Below are 18889 nucleotides of genomic sequence, written 5' to 3'. Positions count from 1 at the left end.
AGAAGAATAGAAAGAGAAACAGAAACTTCTCCTCCAATTGTTTGATTTGTCTCTTCTGAGCTTCGATGAATTCTTTCAGCTCTTTGTTCCTCTAGGACGGACAAATGGAAAGTGGCATTCAAAAGCCAGTAAGCGTGCAAGTAAGTGCCGGGCTGGCTTTGGGCCCTTACCTGTTGCGCGCTGTGCAGCAGATCCATTCTCTCTTGGAGGATGCAAGCGTCGCGCTCCCTCAACTCGCACATCAGGGCTCGCTTCCATTGGTCCACGGCGCTCCTAAGCTCTTCTCTCTGATCCGCCGTCAGCACGTCATTCACGCCAGCGTGGCTGGCTTTTTCGCCGTCCGTGGCGGGGCAGTCCCGCTGCGGTAGCGCCTCGTACAACATGGCCTCCAGCTCCAGGATCCTCTGGGCCGCAATCCTCGTCCATCAGTGGTCCGGCGGGAGATTTGAGGGCGGCTTACCTTATGAGCCTGGTCCATGGAACACTTCCTGAAGTCCAACTCTTCATCCAGGTAGCCCTTCTGCTTGCAGAACATATCCTAGCACAGCTCAAGGTCAGAATTGTTGGGGCACATTGCCGGAGTTCCCCTTGGCTGATGTCGCGTGTCTGTCTACCTTCTCACTTTCAATGTCCAACATCTTCTGTTGAAGTGCTGACTTGGTCACTTTGATGTATTCTAACCACTGAGGAAAGGCTGCTGTCACATAAGCAGAATGCGAGAGCGTGCGTGGACGTGCGCGTTACCTTCTCGGCTAGGGTGAGAAGGGTCCTGGCGTGAATCACGACCACCTGCTCCTCGTTGGTGAGATTCTGCAAGAGCCCAAAGGCACAGCGTCAACAAGCTTCTTTCAGCGCAAAGCCTTCCAAAAGTCACATTTGAGCCGCCGAGTCTCGTGGAGTGCAAACATAAGGAGTTCGACATACACTTACGGCGTTATAGCCCAGGATGTCCAGCTTCTTCATCAGATCACTGATGACGATGTCCGGGGGAAAGGCGCAAGGAGCAATGTAAGGTGTTCTGGGACCTCGGGTTAAGGTTAGGGTTGCGAGGGACGCCTTACCTACGCTCACGCCCTCGGCCTCGCAGTAGATCTGCAAAGGGCTGAGGCCGTCTGGGAAACGGACTTGCAGAAACTTCAAGACGGGGGAGCGCCACTCCCTCTCCTGAAAGGCAGAGGCATGCATCCGTCCGTCCGTCCGTCCGTCCGTCACATCTCTGGCCTCAACACGCTTGTGCGAGTCTTCCCACCTCCAGCTCCAGGATGCGGAACTCAAGCAGTTCGTTTTGGTCTCGGATATCCTGGATGTGCTCTTTCAGACGCGCTTCTTCCGCCTCCATCCGCCTGACCTGAAAAGACAGTCAGACCTCATCTGCGGGGCTTCCCGACAGGTGTGACGCCAAGCGACTCCGCCCAGCGCCTTTCTTTCCGTCACCTTTTCGGCCAACTGCTGATTGCTCTGACGCAGCAGCTGCTTCTCCTCCACCCACTTGACATTCTAGAAGAGACAAACGCGTGGACAGCTTTGGAATGTTGTGTCATTTTCATCCACAAATTCTTTGGTTGACTGGAAAATGACATTTGCTTTTCTCCGCATTTTCCCAGCCACGTTCGGGGGGGGGGGGGGGGGGGGGGGGGGTTGGTCCAGTAATGCCAGACGGATGAGTGACTGAAGAATGTAGCTATTTTGTCTGAGAAAAAGGTGTGCTCATTGATGAGCTTACCTGTCCTTGTTGCTTCAGCGCTGACTCCAGATCTGCTACTCTGCTTTGATAGTGACCCATTTCTACCATCAGCTTTTCTCTGGTCTGAAAGGAGGAGGAGGGAGGCTCCTCCTCCTCCTTTCAGACCAGAGAACACCCGAGGCTGGGTGAGAACGGGGAGGCTGCGACCCGGCCGGGGGTTGCGGGAAGGGGCGCCACCTTGATCTCCTTCTCGGCGTCGTAGTCCCCTTTCGCTGGTCTGGGCTAGCAGAGCGTAGGCTCGTTGCAGCGCTTGATATTCTTGCGTCAGCTGGCGGTAGCGAAGCTCCGCCTCTTCATGCACACACCAATGCAACACAGCACTAGTACCAGAATCAGTCAGACCGGCGACAAAGCACCCGCGACGCAAAGACGAGTCCGATTCCAGGCTGAAGAGGAATGTTTGGTGCCAATACGCTGGCAGAAATGGCGGGCTACCTCTTCGGGTTCCGTGTCGGGGGTTCTGTCGGTGTGAAAAGACAAGGACGATCCGTCCGAGTCCACCAACACGTCTTCGTCGTAGCCGTAAAATGTTTCGATGACCTGCGGGCGCGGAAGCAAACATCTCTCTGAACAAACTGAAGCGACACCTCACGATGAATCGACGAGAGGAACGATAGCGAGAAAAAGGCCATTTCATCTTGCGCAACACCAAGCAGCCGCAAACAAACAGACTCACCTTGCAGGACCTCACGCTTTGTTCCTCCTCAGAGATTCTCGACGTCGGTATCGTAGCAGCAAATCTCTCTCCTGTCGACACAAATAATCCGCCTTTGAGATTCTTTGGATGCAAAGGGAACGAACGGCTCCGGCGCAGAAACAAACGCGACTCACAATGACATTTCTGACATGAGCTCCTGTCTCCAGAGCCTGAAAAACACGTCACCGGCGATGATTGGAGGGACGCTCGTCTTTTCCAAAAGTGACAACTACAGGGTGTGTCAGGGTTTTCCAGATTATCTTTATCGTATCATTGTGTTGCTTTGACTTTGACTGCGACCTGTAATAAATAATATTATTTATCCCTTATTTATCCCTATCGCTTATCCCTTCCTACACAAAGTCGTAAAACACCCCTTGCTATGTTTTGACTAGAGGTCAAGGGCTTCCTCTATTCAATCCACTCTTACACCCACCCTGTTTCTCTTAATTAAAATGCTCGTGCAGGAGCCGAGAGTCAGACTTCATTCGTACAACGGATGGACTCTCCACCTGCAGGTGTCCAAAAGAACTTACTTGTCTCCCGTGTGGTTCTTGCAAAATAAGTTGGAGCGAGCGCAACTCTAACAGGGTGCATTTTGCCACTAGCTGCCTACGGACAATGACGTCGCGCTCGCGGCTCATGGTTGACGGGCTGAGCAGCCGGGCAAGTCCGTCGTTTTCAGCGCACAGCGAGTGGCAAAGGCGCTGACAAAACGGGAGCTTTGAGCTGCTGAAAACGGCAAAACAAGTCTAAAGCGTGTTCAAACGCGTGCGCACAATGCTCCTGCTTGAAAGGTCGGAATTTAAGGGGCCAATTTTTTGGATGGCGGCCGCCGGCCAAGCTTTGGACGGAAAAGGTTTCCTGGCGACAGCGAGCGAGCGCGGCGCTGCCGTACGTGCACCGAGTCGCCTGCCTGAAGACCTTGGACAAGTCGTCGATGATGTGCCGCTGCTCCACAACTTGAAGGAACTCCATTTCACCGTCCTGCTGGCCGCAACCGCGGTCCAGGTCATTGAGCGAACTAGGCCTTCTCTGTGGAACACAAATGCAGTGGACTCTGTTGGCACGCCGCCGTTGTCCGCGTCGACTTACCAAGCTTGCCATCTCCTCGTTCTCCTGGGTGACAAAGCGCACTTTGTTTTCAAGGCGACACAGCACCAGCGAGAGTTCTTCATTCTTCCTGCTCAGGCGTTTGTTTTTGTACAGGAGTGGCAGAAACTGGCTTTCTGTTTCTCTCAGTCGCTTTAGCTGCAAGCATGAAGTGCGGGATGTGAAAGACGCACAACACGCGGGCCAGAACGTATCCATTCCTTTTGCATCGGTTTGAACGGAATCGTGGCTTTGGCTCCCAATAAAAGACATCTACCAGGCAACCGACTCGCCGCGCCGCTCAACTAATAAGCAAGCGCAATGGGTGCCTCGCTGGATGGCGCGCATCAAACGTAGCGCAAACCTTCAAGCGTGCCGTCAATAAATTACCAGTTCATTGCGCTCTTCAGAAAGCAGGGCGTTTCGATCCTCCAGTTTCCTGATGACTGCGCTGAGCTCAGCGATTTTCAGATGAAACCGTCGCGTGTCCCGATCCTCCGGAGACTGAAAACGCCCCGCAACACACACACACAAGCACTCGTTCAAAGTTCAAAACTGTTTTTGTGCTACCTTCCTCCAGCAACGAACTAAGTCATGCGTACTGCAAGTGTGTGATGAGGTGGCTTACGCAATGAAGAGGATTGCTAGTAGCGGCGTTGACCCCACTTCCAGGGTAGTTTAGGCCCGCCCTTTGGGAATCCCTCAGGGCAGCGATCTGCTGCTCGGCAGCCTGAGTCTGCAGCTGAAGGCGGTGGACGTGGCCGGCCCCAGGGCTTCATCCAAAACACTAACCGCTCTGTCTTTCAGCTTGATCTCATCCGTCTGGATGTACAAACGGGGAGCGCTCAGGCAGGCGGGCAAACTCATTTGCCAGAATTGTGACAAAAACAAAGAGAGCAACCGGCCAATTTTGTTCTTGAATCGACTAGAACACCTTTGCTGTGACAAAAGCGAAGCGAGCAACCGGACATTTTCTTCTTGTGAAATAGAATAGAATAGAATGCCTTAGGTGTCATTGCACTGCAGGTATACAACGAAATTGGGAACATAGTCACGCACCGCGCATCTGATCAGTCCTACCAGTCGGCGGATCTCCCTCTCGCAGTCTCTCTTGGTTCGGCTCAGCTCCTCCCGATGCTGGTGATGAGCCGATCGGAGCTCGGCCGCTCGGGACTGCCAGGCCTGCTGGGCCGCTGCCAGGGCTTCTTCCGCGCTCCTGGTGGAGGCGACACCGCTCGGTCTCCCGACACCGCCGCGTCTCCTCCACCTCCGCCAGCAAAGCGCCCCCCCTCCTCACCTGAGCAGACATTGCGCCACACCGGGCCGTTGAGACCGCAACGGAGCGCCGCGACGCTTACTGGGGACAAGCTACACAATACGGTAGCGGCCGCATCGAAGCCCGACGTGGCGTGCGGATAGTCAGACACGGATAGAGCGGATCACCTTGTCCATGGAGCCGTCCCTCAGGCTGAGGACCAAGGCATTCAGTCGCTGGATCTCTCCATCTTTGATTTTGATCACTCTCATCAGCTCCATTTCATGCTGCCGCAGTAATGTCCTGGTAATGGCTAACTCTTTCTGCTTCTCCTCATGGAGTTTGCTTTTGAGTTCCGTCATGGCGGCGGTGGCACGGTGGTGCTCCGCCCGCAGGTCCTGACTTCTCTCTCTCTCCAGACAGCTGACCTGACATGACTTAGACTTAGACAAACTTTATTGTCATCTTGTCTGCACATGGTGCATACAAAACGAAATTCCGTTGCATACGTCTTACAACAAAGTAGTGATATTGCAGTTGAATAGAAGTAACATATCCTATGAAAATATATATATATACATATATACTATATATATATATATATATATATATATATTAAAAATAAGTATAAAGTGCAGCAGTGATAATTATGCAATAGTGCAAGTAGGCAAAACAGTATTCAAGAGTGTGCAGAGGAATGCTAAACCATGTATTAAACTTCTATTTAAAGGGTTTATACAAGTTCAGTAAAGTTGGTAGTGCGAGATAGTGCAAGATAGAGGTCCGTAGTGTCATAAAGTACAGTTCTGTGAATGTGTGATGCAGAGTTCAGTTTAGAGCTCAACAGTTCTAGTGTTCAACAGTCTGATGACAGCAGGGAAAAAGCTGTTGCAGAACCTGGTGGACCTGCAGCGGATGCTGCAAACCTCTTCCCAGAGGGCAGCAGGGAGAACAGTCCATGGTGGGGGTGTGATGGGTCATTGATGATGTTACGGGCACGGGACATGCAGCGCTGAGATGAAATGTCCTGAATGGAGGGAAGAGGAGCCCCTATGATCCTCTCTGCTGTCCTCACCACTCTCCTCACGTTCTTCCAATCGGAGGCGGTGCAGCCTCCACACCACACAGAGAGACAGCTTGTCAGAATGCTCTCTATGGTGCTCCTGTAGAACGTCCTCATGATGGGTGGGGGCAGGTGGGCTCTCCTCATCCTCCGCAGGAAGTACAAGCGCTTCTGTGCCCTCTTGACCAGTGCCGTAGTGTTCATAGTCCAGGTGAGGTCTTCTGTGATGTGGACCCCCAGGAATTTGGTGGTGCTGACCACCTCCACAGCTGAGCTGTTGATGATCAGTGGAGCGTGGTGAGGCTGTTTTTTCCTGAAGTCGACGATGATCTCCTTCATCTTCTCCTCATTCAGGATCAGGCTGTTTTCTCTGCACCAGCCCACCAGCTGCTCCACCTCCTCTCTGTAGTCCAGGTCGTTGTTGTCTCTGATGAGCCCCACCACCGTTGTGTCGTCTGCTGACTTCACGATGTGATTGGTGGTGAACCTGAGGACGCAGTCGTGTGTCATCAGGGTGCACAGCAGGGGGCTCAGGACGCAGCCCTGAAGGGAGCCTGTGCTGAGGGTGATGACATCAGAGGTGTTCTGTCCGACCCGGACTGACTGAGGTCTGTTGGTGAGGAAGTCTAGCAGCCAGTTGCGAAGGGGGGTGTTGAAGCCCAGGTGTTCCAATTTTCCTACCAGATGCTGTGGGATGATGGTGTTAAACGCTGAGCTGAAGTCCAGGAACAGCCTCCGCACATGGGTGTTCTTCTCCTCCAGGTGAGCCAGGCTCAGGTGAAGAACGGAGGAGATGGCGTCCTGAGTGGAGCGGTTTTGCCGGTCGGCAAACTGGAACGGGTCAAATAATAGGGGGAGTCTGGAAACGATGTGACCTTTAAGCAGCCTTTCGAAGCACTTCATCATAACCGGAGTCAGTGCAACAGGCCGGTAATCATTAAATGAGGTGATTTGAGGTTTCTTCGGCACCGGAATGATGGAGGCAGTCTTAAAGCACGCCGGCACTGTGGCTTGGCCCAGCGAGGTGTTAAAAATGTCTGTGATGACCCCAGCCAGATGACTTGCACATTCCCTGAACACACGCCCAGGAATGTTGTCGGGGCCAGGGGCCTTACAGGGGTTGACTCTCCTCAGGGTCTTCAACACATCGGCGGAGTCAAGGCAGAGTACCTCCTCTTCCTGATGGGGGACAGTTTTAACTGCTGGAGTGCCGTTTAGTGCCTCGAACCTCCCAAAGAAGTTATTTAGACCATTTAGAAAGTCAGCATCAACTACACCCACCGGGGGGGGGGAGGGTGAGTTGTAGTCTGTAATCGCCCGTATGCCTTGCCACATACTCCTGATGTTTTTGACGTCGTGGAAACGATCCTGAAATTTTCGACTGCGGTCTCGCTTCGCTATCCTGATGGCACGGTTCAAGTTGGCTCTCGCTGTCCTCAGTGTCTCCTTGTCGCCAGACTTGAAGGCAGAGTTCCGCGCTCGTAGCGTTTGACGTACCTCCTCAGTCATCCAGGGTCGTTGGTTGCCCCGGGTGATGATATTCTTAGTGGTGCTGACGTCCTCGGTGCATTTGTTGATGTAGGCTGACACAGTCATGGCACACGCATGTCTAATCTACATCGGGAAAACTGGGAGGGAGGGAGGCAGGCAGGGAGGCAGGCAGGGAGGCAGGCAGGGAGGCAGGCAGTGTCTGTCTGTTGAGGTTTTCACCTTGTTCTTCTCCTGCTGAAGTTCTAACTGGACGTCCATCAGTTTGGTTCTCAGCTCGTCATTGGCGGCCTGAAGGGCGTCCGTTCGCTCCGCCTTGGCCCGCCCTGCCGGAGCTCGTTTGGACATCTCTTACTCGAGTCTCGCCCGGTCGTCAGTCAGAGATCACAACATTTGTACCTGGAGAGCACAAACGCAGCGCTGTTTTCCACTGGCTTCGAACTCAACTTCAATCGGTACCGTAACTTACAACATCATAAACATAGAACTAGCTTGACTTATTCATTGAATAAATGCATTTGGTTCTTCAAAACTGCATCACGCAACATAGCGTGACCGAGACGGCCGTTATCCACCTGCGTGAAGTTATTTGGTGAAATGAATGAGATGTTTAAGACACCATCGTTCTGTCTCTATGTAGATGAAGGTAAATAATCGATTGCTGAAGGTCCAAAGGTGTTGTGATAAACAAATAAACATATTAGTGATTAGTGACATATTTGTGATAAACATATTAGGCAGGATAATCACATATGTTAACGTGACTGCCCACACTGTATTTATTTATGGTTATTTGTTAAATCGAGTACTGTTAGACATGAAATAGGAAGTGTTTAACATAAATGGAAGACGAAAGGGGTACTCACCATTGTAGCTCCTGCTGGTCAATGATACGAGCCTCTTCTTGCAGTGGAAAACATACAGCCAACAAACACCGTGGAACCTAAAGGAATGAAATTAAACATTAACATTTAGCCTCAACCAACATTCACAGATACAACGCAACGCAAACTACACAAACGTAAATCTTTTTAAACACAATGAGTTGTACTTACCGTGTACGCTCTAGACGGTCCACTTGCAAGCGGAAAATAAAGATATTTCTGTTGATAATCGTCGTGTTTGTATCCGGTGTCTCGCTCAAGGCCATTGCGCCCACAGATTTGAATTTTGGCGAGAGTTCAGCCTATTGACGTCATTTCCGCGGTGTAATACCCGCATATCTGAAACGGCAAAGTTAAGAGTAGAGTTAAACAAAGTTTTTAGTCAACGCAATAATTTACAACCGTTGACCAGTCGAAATAATCGTCGAAATTTGGCGTCTGTGGCTGGAAGCAGACGCCGAGTTCGACATTCCTCCCAAACGCCACACTCCCTCGCTTTTCAGGGCTAAAAAAAAACAGTTGTAATTACCTTGTACGCTCTAGACGGTCAAGTTGCAAGCTGAAAACAAAAATATTTGCCTTGTTAGTCATCGTGTTACTAACAGCTGTGTCTTGTTTGCCAGAACTGCCGCTTTCCTACTTCCTGTTGCAAGCCACGCCCACGGATTATAATTTTGCCGTGAGTTCCGCCTATTGACGTCATGTCCGCGTCACATGACTGCGACGTACATAATATTATCTAAAACTGTTTGTGCGGTATTGTGTTGTTCTGTGCGGTATTGTGTTATTCTGTGCGGCGTCGTGTTGTTCTGTGCGGCGTCGTGTTGTTCAGTGCGACGTCGTGTTGTTCAGTGCGGCATGGTGTTGTTCAGTGCGGCATGGTGTTGTTCAGTGCGGCATGGTGTTGTTCAGTGCGGCATAATGTTGTTCAGTGCGGCATAATGTTGTTCAGTGCGGCATGGTGTTGTTCAGTGCGGCATGGTGTTGTTCAGTGCGGCATGGTGTTGTTCAGTGCGGCATAATGTTGTTCAGTGCGCCATAATGTTGTTCAGTGCGGCATGGTGTTGTTCAGTGCGGGATGGTGTTGGTCAGTGCAGGATGGTGTTGTTCAGTGCGGCATGGTGTTGTTCAATGCGGCATGGTGTTGTTCAGTGCGGGATGGTGTTGTTCAGTGCGGCATGGTGTTGTTCAGTGCGGCATAATGTTGTTCAGTGCGGCATGGTGTTGTTCAGTGCGGCATGGTGTTGTTCAGTGCGGCATGGTGTTGTTCAGTGCGGCATGGTGTTGTTCAGTGCGGAATGGTGTTGTTCAGTGCGGCATGGTGTTGTTCAGTCCGGGATGGTGTTGTTCAATGCGGGATCGTGTTGTTCAGTGCGGGGTGGTGTTGTTCAGTGCGGGATGGTGTTGTTCAGTGCGGCATGGTGTTGTTCAATGCGGCATGGTGTTGTTCAGTGCGGGATGGTGTTGTTCATTGCGGCATGGTGTTGTTCAGTGCGGCATGGTGTTGTTCAGTGCGGCATGGTGTTGTTCAGTGCGGCATGGTGTTGTTCAGTGCGGCATAATGTTGTTCAGTGCGGCATGGTGTTGTTCAGTGTGGAAAGGTGTTGTTCAGTGCAGGATGGTGTTGTTCAGTGCGGCATGGTGTTGTTCAATGCAGGATCGTGTTGTTCAGTGCAGCATAATGTTGTTCAGTGCAGCATGGTGTTGTTCAGTGCGGCATGGTGTTGTTCAATGCGGCATGGTGTTGTTCACTGCGGGATGGTGTTGTTCAATGCGGGATCGTGTTGTTCAGTGCGGCATAATGTTGTTCAGTGCAGCATGGTGTTGTTCAGTGCGGCATGGTGTTGTTCAGTGCGACATAATGTTGTTTAGTGCGGCATAATGTTGTTCAGTGCGGCATAATGTTGTTCAGTGCCGCATGGTGTTGTTCAGTGCGGCATGGTGTTGTTCAGTGCGGCATGGTGTTGTTCAGTGCAGGATGGTGTTGTTCAGTGCGGCATGGTGTTGTTCAATGCGGCATGGTGTTGTTCAGTGCGGGATGGTGTTGTTCAGTGCAGGATGGTGTTGTTCAGTGCGGCATGGTGTTGTTCAGTGCGGAATGGTGTTGTTCAGTGCGGCATGGTGTTGTTCAGTGCGGCATGGTGTTGTTCAGTGCAGGATGGTGTTGTTCAATGCGGGATCGTGTTGTTCAGTGCGGCATGGTGTTGTTCAGTGCGGCATGGTGTTGTTCAGTGCGGCATAATGTTGTTCAGTGCGGCATGGTGTTGTTCAGTGCGGCATGGTGTTGTTCAGTGCGGCATGGTGTTGTTCAGTGCGGCATGGTGTTGTTCAGTGCGGCATAATGTTGTCCAGTGCGCCATAATGTTGTTCAGTGCGGCATGGTGTTGTTTAGTGCGGGATGGTGTTGTTCAGTGCAGGATGGTGTTGTTCAGTGCGGCATGGTGTTGTTCAATGCGGCATGGTGTTGTTCAATGCGGGATCGTGTTGTTCAGTGCGGCATGGTGTTGTTCAGTGCGGCATGGTGTTATTCAGTGCGGCATAATGTTGTTCAGTGCGGCATGGTGTTGTTCAGTGCGGCATGGTGGTGTTCAGTGCGGCATGGTGTTGTTCAGTGCGGCATGGTGTTGTTCAGTGCGGCATAATGTTGTCCAGTGCGCCATAATGTTGTTCAGTGCGGCATGGTGTTGTTTAGTGCGGGATGGTGTTGTTCAGTGCAGGATGGTGTTGTTCAGTGCGGCATGGTGTTGTTCAATGCGGCATGGTGTTGTTCAGTGCGGGATGGTGTTGTTCAGTGCGGCATGGTGTTGTTCAGTGCGGCATAATGTTGTTCAGTGCGGCATGGTGTTGTTCAGTGCGGCATGGTGTTGTTCAGTGCGGCATGGTGTTGTTCAGTGCGGCATGGTGTTGTTCAGTGCGGAATGGTGTTGTTCAGTGCGGCATGGTGTTGTTCAGTGCGGGATGGTGTTGTTCAGTGCGGGATGGTGTTGTTCAATGCGGGATCGTGTTGTTCAGTGCGGGGTGGTGTTGTTCAGTGCAGGATGGTGTTGTTCAGTGCAGGATGGTGTTGTTCAGTGCGGCATGGTGTTGTTCAATGCAGGATCGTGTTGTTCAGTGCAGCATAATGTTGTTCAGTGCAGCATGGTGTTGTTCAGTGCGGCATGGTGTTGTTCAATGCGGCATGGTGTTGTTCAGTGCGGGATGGTGTTGTTCAGTGCGGCATGGTGTTTTTCAGTGCGGCATAATGTTGTTCAGTGCGGCATGGTGTTGTTCAGTGCGGCATGGTGTTGTTCAGTGCAGGATGGTGTTGTTCAGTGCGGCATGGTGTTGTTCAATGCAGGATCGTGTTGTTCAGTGCAGCATAATGTTGTTCAGTGCAGCATGGTGTTGTTCAGTGCGGCATGGTGTTGTTCAGTGCAGGATGGTGTTGTTCAGTGCAGGATGGTGTTGTTCAATGCGGCATGGTGTTGTTCAGTGCGGGATGGTGTTGTTCAGTGCAGGATGGTGTTGTTCAGTGCGGCATGGTGTTGTTCAGTGCGGAATGGTGTTGTTCAGTGCGGCATGGTGTTGTTCAGTGCGGCATGGTGTTGTTCAGTGCAGGATGGTGTTGTTCAATGCGGGATGGTGTTGTTCAGTGCGGGATGGTGTTGTTCAGTGCAGGATGGTGTTGTTCAGTGCGGCATGGTGTTGTTCAATGCGGCATGGTGTTGTTCAGTGCAGGATGGTGTTGTTCAGTGCGGCATGGTGTTGTTCAATGCGGCATGGTGTTGTTCAATGCGGCATGGTGTTGTTCAGTGCGGCATGGTGTTGTTCAGTGCGGCATGGTGTTGTTCAGTGCAGCGTAATGTTGTTCAGTGCGGCATGGTGTTGTTCAGTGCGGAATGGTGTTGTTCAGTGCGGCATGGTGTTGTTCAGTGCAGGATGGTGTTGTTCAGTGCGGCATGGTGTTGCTCAGTGCGGCATGGTGTTGTTCAGTGCGGGATGGTGTTGTTCATTGCGGCATGGTGTTGTTCAGTGCGGCATGGTGTTGTTCAGTGCGGCATGGTGTTGTTCAGTGCGGCATAATGTTGTTCAGTGCGCCATAATGTTGTTCAGTGCGGCATGGTGTTGTTCAGTGCGGGATGGTGTTGTTCAGTGCAGGATGGTGTTGTTCAGTGCGGCATGGTGTTGTTCAGTGCGGCATAATGTTGTTCAGTGCGGCATAATGTTGTTCAGTGCGGCATAATGTTGTTCAGTGCGGGATGGTGTTGTTCATTGCGGCATGGTGTTGTTCAGTGCGGCATGGTGTTGTTCAGTGCGGCATGGTGTTGTTCAGTGCGGGATGGTGTTGTTCAGTGCAGGATGGTGTTGTTCAGTGCGGCATGGTGTTGTTCAGTGCGGCATGGTGTTGTTCATTTCGGCATAATGTTGTTCAGTGCGGCATAATGTTGTTTAGTGCGGCATGGTGTTGTTCAGTGCGGGATGGTGTTGTTCAGTGCGTTATAATGTTGTTCAGTGCGGCATGGTGTTGTTCAGTGCGGCATGGTGTTGTTCAGTGCTGCATGGTGTTGTTCAGTGCGGCATAATGTTGTTCAGTGCGGCATAATGTTGTTCAGTGCGGCATGGTGTTGTTCAGTGCGGGATGGTGTTGTTCAGTGCGGGATGGTGTTGTTCAGTGCGGCATGGTGTTCAATGCGGAATGGTGTTGTTCAGTGCAGGATGGTGTTGTTCAGTGCGGCATGGTGTTGTTCAGTGCGGCATAATGTTGTTCAGTGCGGCATGGTGTTGTTCAGTGCGGCATGGTGTTGTTCAGTGCGGCATGGTGTTGTTCAGTGCGGCATAATGTTGTTCAGTGCGGCATGGTGTTGTTCAGTGCGGCATGGTGTTGTTCAGTGCGGCATAATGTTCAGTGCGGCATAATGTTGTTCAGTGCGGCATGGTGTTGTTCAGTGCGGGATGGTGTTGTTCAGTGCAGGATGGTGTTGTTCAGTGCGGCATGGTGTTCAGTGCGGGATGGTGTCTTTCAGTGCGGCATGGTGTCGTTCAGTGCGGCATGGTGTCTTTCAGTGTGGCATGGTGTCGTTCAGTGAGGCATGGTGTTGTTCAGTGCGGCATGGTGTTGTTTAGTGCGGCATGGTGTTGTTCAGTGCGGGATGGTGTTGTTCAGTGTGGCATGGTGTTCAGTGCGGCATGGTGTTGTTCAGTGCGGTATCGTGTTGTTCAGTGCGGTATCGTGTTTCTCAGTGCGGTATCGTGTTGTTCAGTGCAGTATCGTTGTGTTGTTCGTATTGTGTTTAACACTTAGCCTCTAACACTTAGCCTCTAACACTTAGCCTCTAGCATCTAGAAGGTAAATAAATAGGAAGGAAGGACTCACCGGTGACGTCTTCGCCCACGTCCAAGCGTTGTACTTTGTATTTTCATCCTTCTGACAGTGGAAAACATAGCCAACAAACACCGTGGAACCTAAACGAATGAAAGAAAACTATCATTTGGCCACAACCAACATTCACAGATACAACACAATGTGACGTGCGGGGTTGAGGTTAAAGGTTGAGTGAAGGGCCCTCGTTTTAAACTACTTTTTTGAAAAGGATTGGGAACAAGTAAGACGTATTTAATTTATTTAATGGGAAGTAGTAAGAGCTATTGAATTTAATCTATGTATTATATTCTATTGTATTGTATTCTGTTGTATTCTTTTGGATTGTATTCACACTAACCCCACTAAAACTTCAGCCCACAAAAACTCGCCTCTGGCGCCTAGCCTCTGGCACTTAGCCTCTAACACTTAGCCTTTAACACTTAGCCTTTAACACTTAGCCTTTAACACTTAGCCTAGAAGGTGAATAAATAGGGTTAAAGGTTGAGTGAAGGGACCTCGTTTTAAACTACTTTTTTGTAAAGGAGTGGGAACAAGTAAGACGTATTTAATTTATTTAATGGGAAGTAGTAAGACTTATTAAATTTATTTAATCTACTTTTCTTCCCAGGCAAAATTTGATGTGCTGCAATTCCAAATTTCCAAAGTGAATGAAGGAATGAAGTCCTTTAAATTATGATTTTGTATAAATACTAGGCATTAACACAAAATCGACGGCACAAAATGGGCAGACTTTACTTGTTTGAAAAGGACTGGTTACAAGACAGACTTTTTTAATTTATTTAATGGGAAGAAGACTTATTTAGTTTAATTGATCTATTTTTGTTCCCTGGCAAAATTCGATTTGCTGCAATTCCAAATTTCCAAAGTGAATGAAGGAAAGAAGTCGTTTAAATTATGATTTTGTTTAAATACTAGGCATAGACACAAAATCTACGGCACAAAATGGGCAGACTTTACTTGTTTGAAGAGGACTGGTTACAAGACAGACTTTTCTGATTTATTTAATGGGAAGAAGACTTATTTAGTTTATTTAATCTATTTTTGTTCCCTGGCAAAATTGGATTTGCTGAAATTGTATTTTGCCAAATCTTGCCTTGAGACCTGATAGGAAGTATTAAACGCTTAGTTAAATCAATACAAGTTGGTAATAAGAGCGAGTAATGTTGGTTGAACCGATGAATGAAGGTTGAAAGCAATTTAAATTATGACTTTGTATAAATACTAGATATTAACAGAACATCTACTGCGCGAAATGGGCAGAGTTTACTTGTTTGAGAAGGAGTGGCTTATTCAAAACTAAGATTTATGTAATCTGTTTGTTCCCAGGCAAAATTGGATGTGATGCAATTCCAAATTTCACCACATGATGGTGCCCAATTTTGACTTCATAGGACATATTAAACACTTAGCTTGTTATTATGTTCAAGGTAATCAGATTTGTTTATTATTCTAATGGCCTCTTCAAAACTATTCTGGATTACTACTTTGGATCTATTCTACATTACTTGGCAACAACATACTCTGTAACAGATTAGGCAGTATAATCACATATGTTAACTTGAGAGTGCCCACACTCAATCTACTTATCGTGATGTGTTAAATCAATTACTGTTAGACATTATTTGTCTGATAATCTACCAAATCTTTGAATTGAAGAATTTGTGATTTAATTAATAGCTTGTTGTTATGTTAAGGGTAATCAGACTTGTATATAATTCTAATGGCCTTCTTTTGAAAACTATTCTGAATTACAACTTTGGATCTTATATTACTTTGCAACAATCTACTCCGTGACAGATTAGGCAGTATAATCACATATGTTAACTTCAGTGCCCACACTGTATTTATTTATGGTTATTTGTTAAATCAAGTACTGTTAGACATGAAATAGGAAGTGTTTAACATAAATGTTATGGCTACTCACCATTGTAGCTCGCTCCTGGTCAATGATACGAGCCTCTTCTTGCAGTGGAAAACTTGCAGCCAACAAACACCGTGGAACCTAAAGGAATGAAATTAAACATTAACATTTCGCCTCGACCAATTTTCACACGTACAACGCAACGCGGCTACACTTCTGCTATTACAAACGTAAATCTCCTTAAACACAATGAGTGTTACTTACCGTGTACGCTCTAGACGGTCCAGTTGCAAGCAGAAAATAAAGATATTTCTGTTGATAATCGTCGCTGCTCAGTGGCTCACGGCCATCGCGCCAACAGATTTGAATTTTGGCGGAGGTTCGGGCAATTACGTCATATCCACGGCACATGACTGCGACGTAATACCCGCTTATCTGAAACGGCAGTTAAAAGTAGAGTTACATCAAGTTTTCTTGGAACCTAAACGAATGAAAGAAAACTATCATTTGGCCACAACCAACATTCACAGATACAACACAACGTGCGGGGTTGGGGTTAAAGATTGAGTGAAGGGCCCTCGTTTTAAACTACTGTTTTGAAAAGGAGTGGGAACAAGTAAGACGTATTTAATTTATTTAATGGGAAGTAGTAAGACTTATTAAATTTATTTAATCTACTTTTCTTCCCAGGCAAAATTTGATGTGCTGCAATTCCAAATTTCCAAAGTGAATGAAGGAATGAAGTCCTTTAAATTATGATTTTGTATAAATACTAGGCATTAACACAAAATCGACGGCACAAAATGGGCAGACTTTACTTGTTTGAAAAGGACTGGTTACAAGACAGACTTTTTTAATTTATTTAATGGGAAGAAGACTTATTTAGTTTAATTGATCTATTTTTGTTCCCTGCCAAAATTCGATTTGCTGCAATTCCAAATTTCCAAAGTGAATGAAGGAAAGAAGTCGTTTAAATTATGATTTTGTTTAAATACTAGGCATAGACACAAAATCTACGGCACAAAATGGGCAGACTTTACTTGTTTGAAGAGGACTGGTTACAAGACAGACTTTTCTGATTTATTTAATGGGAAGAGGACTTATTTAGTTTATTTAATCTATTTTTGTTCCCTGGCAAAATTGGATTTGCTGAAATTGTATTTTGCCAAATCTCGATTTGAGACCTGATAGGAAGTATTAAACGCTTAGTTAAATCAATACAAGTTGGTAATAAGAGCGAGTAATGTTGGTTGAACCGATGAATGAAGGTTGAAAGCAATTTAAATTATGACTTTGTATAAATACTAGATATTAACAGAACATCTACTGCGCAAAATGGGCAGAGTTTACTTGTTTGAGAAGGAGTGGCTTATTCAAAACTAAGATTTATGTAATCTGTTTGTTCCCAGGCAAAATTGGATGTGATGCAATTCCAAATTTCACCACATGATGGTGCCCAATTTTGACTTCATAGGACATATTAAACACTTAGCTTGTTATTATGTTCAAGGTAATCAGATTTGTTTATCATTCTAATGGCCTCTTCAAAACTATTCTGGATTACTACTTTGGATCTATTCTACATTACTTGGCAACAACATACTCTGTAACAGATTAGGCAGTATAATCACATATGTTAACTTGAGAGTGCCCACACTCAATCTACTTATCGTGATGTGTTAAATCAATTACTGTTAGACATTATTTGTCTGATAATCTACCAAATCTTTGAATTGAAGAATTTGTGATTTAATTAATAGCTTGTTCAGGGTAATCAGACTTGTATATAATTCTAATGGCCTTCTTTTGAAAACTATTCTGAATTACAACTTTGGATCTTATATTACTTTGCAACAATCTACTCGGTGACAGATTAGGCAGTATAATCACATATGTTAACTTCAGTGCCCACACTGTATTTATTTATGGTTATTTGTTAAATCAAGTACTGTTAGACATGAAATAGGAAGTGTTTAACATAAATGTTATGGCTACTCACCATTGTAGCTCGCTCCTGGTCAATGATACGAGCCTCTTCTTGCAGTGGAAAACTTGCAGCCAACAAACACCGTGGAACCTAAAGGAATGAAATTAAACATTAACATTTCGCCTCGACCAATTTTCACACGTACAACGCAACGCGGCTACACTTCTGCTATTACAAACGTAAATCTCCTTAAACACAATGAGTGTTACTTACCGTGTACGCTCTAGACGGTCCAGTTGCAAGCAGAAAATAAAGATATTTCTGTTGATAATCGTCGCTGCTCAGTGGCTCACGGCCATCGCGCCAACAGATTTGAATTTTGGCGGAGGTTCGGGCAATTACGTCATATCCGCGGCATTTGACTGCGACGTAATACCCGCTTATCTGAAACGGCAGTTAAAAGTAGAGTTACATCAAGTTTTCTTGGAACCTAAACGAATGAAAGAAAACTATCATTTGGCCACAACCAACATTCACAGATACAACACAACGTGCGGGGTTGAGGTTAAAGATTGAGTGAAGGGCCCTCGTTTTAAACTACTGTTTTGAAAAGGAGTGGGAACAAGTAAGACGTATTTAATTTATTTAATGGGAAGTAGTAAGACTTATTACATTTATTTAATCTACTTTTCTTCCCAGGCAAAATTTGATGTGCTGCAATTCCAAATTTCCAAAGTGAATGAAGGAATGAAGTCCTTTAAATTATGATTTTGTATAAATACTAGGCATTAACACAAAATCGACGGCACAAAATGGGCAGACTTTACTTGTTTGAAAAGGACTGGTTACAAGACAGACTTTTTTAATTTATTTAATGGGAAGAAGACTTATTTAGTTTAATTGATCTATTTTTGTTCCCTGCCAAAATTCGATTTGCTGCAATTCCAAATTTCCAAAGTGAATGAAGGAAAGAAGTCGTTTAAATTATGATTTTGTTTAAATACTAGGCATAGACACAAAATCTACGGCACAAAATGGGCAGACTTTACTTGTTTGAAGAGGACTGGTTACAAGACAGACTTTTCTGATTTATTTAATGGGAAGAGGACTTATTTAGTTTATTTAATCTATTTTTGTTCCCTGGCAAAATTGGATTTGCTGAAATTGTATTTTGCCAAATCTCGATTTGAGACCTGATAGGAAGTATTAAACGCTTAGTTAAATCAATACAAGTTGGTAATAAGAGCGAGTAATGTTGGTTGAACCGATGAATGAAGGTTGAAAGCAATTTAAATTATGACTTTGTATAAATACTAGATATTAACAGAACATCTACTGCGCAAAATGGGCAGAGTTTACTTGTTTGAGAAGGAGTGGCTTATTCAAAACTAAGATTTATGTAATCTGTTTGTTCCCAGGCAAAATTGGATGTGATGCAATTCCAAATTTCACCACATGATGGTGCCCAATTTTGACTTCATAGGACATATTAAACACTTAGCTTGTTATTATGTTC

Source organism: Syngnathus floridae, chromosome 18 (genome assembly GCF_059516105.1).
Source record: "Syngnathus floridae isolate MCC-2025c chromosome 18, RoL_Sflo_1.0, whole genome shotgun sequence".
In the NCBI taxonomy this organism is placed as follows: Eukaryota; Metazoa; Chordata; class Actinopteri; order Syngnathiformes; family Syngnathidae; genus Syngnathus; species Syngnathus floridae.
Note: the sequence above shows the minus strand (reverse complement) of the source record.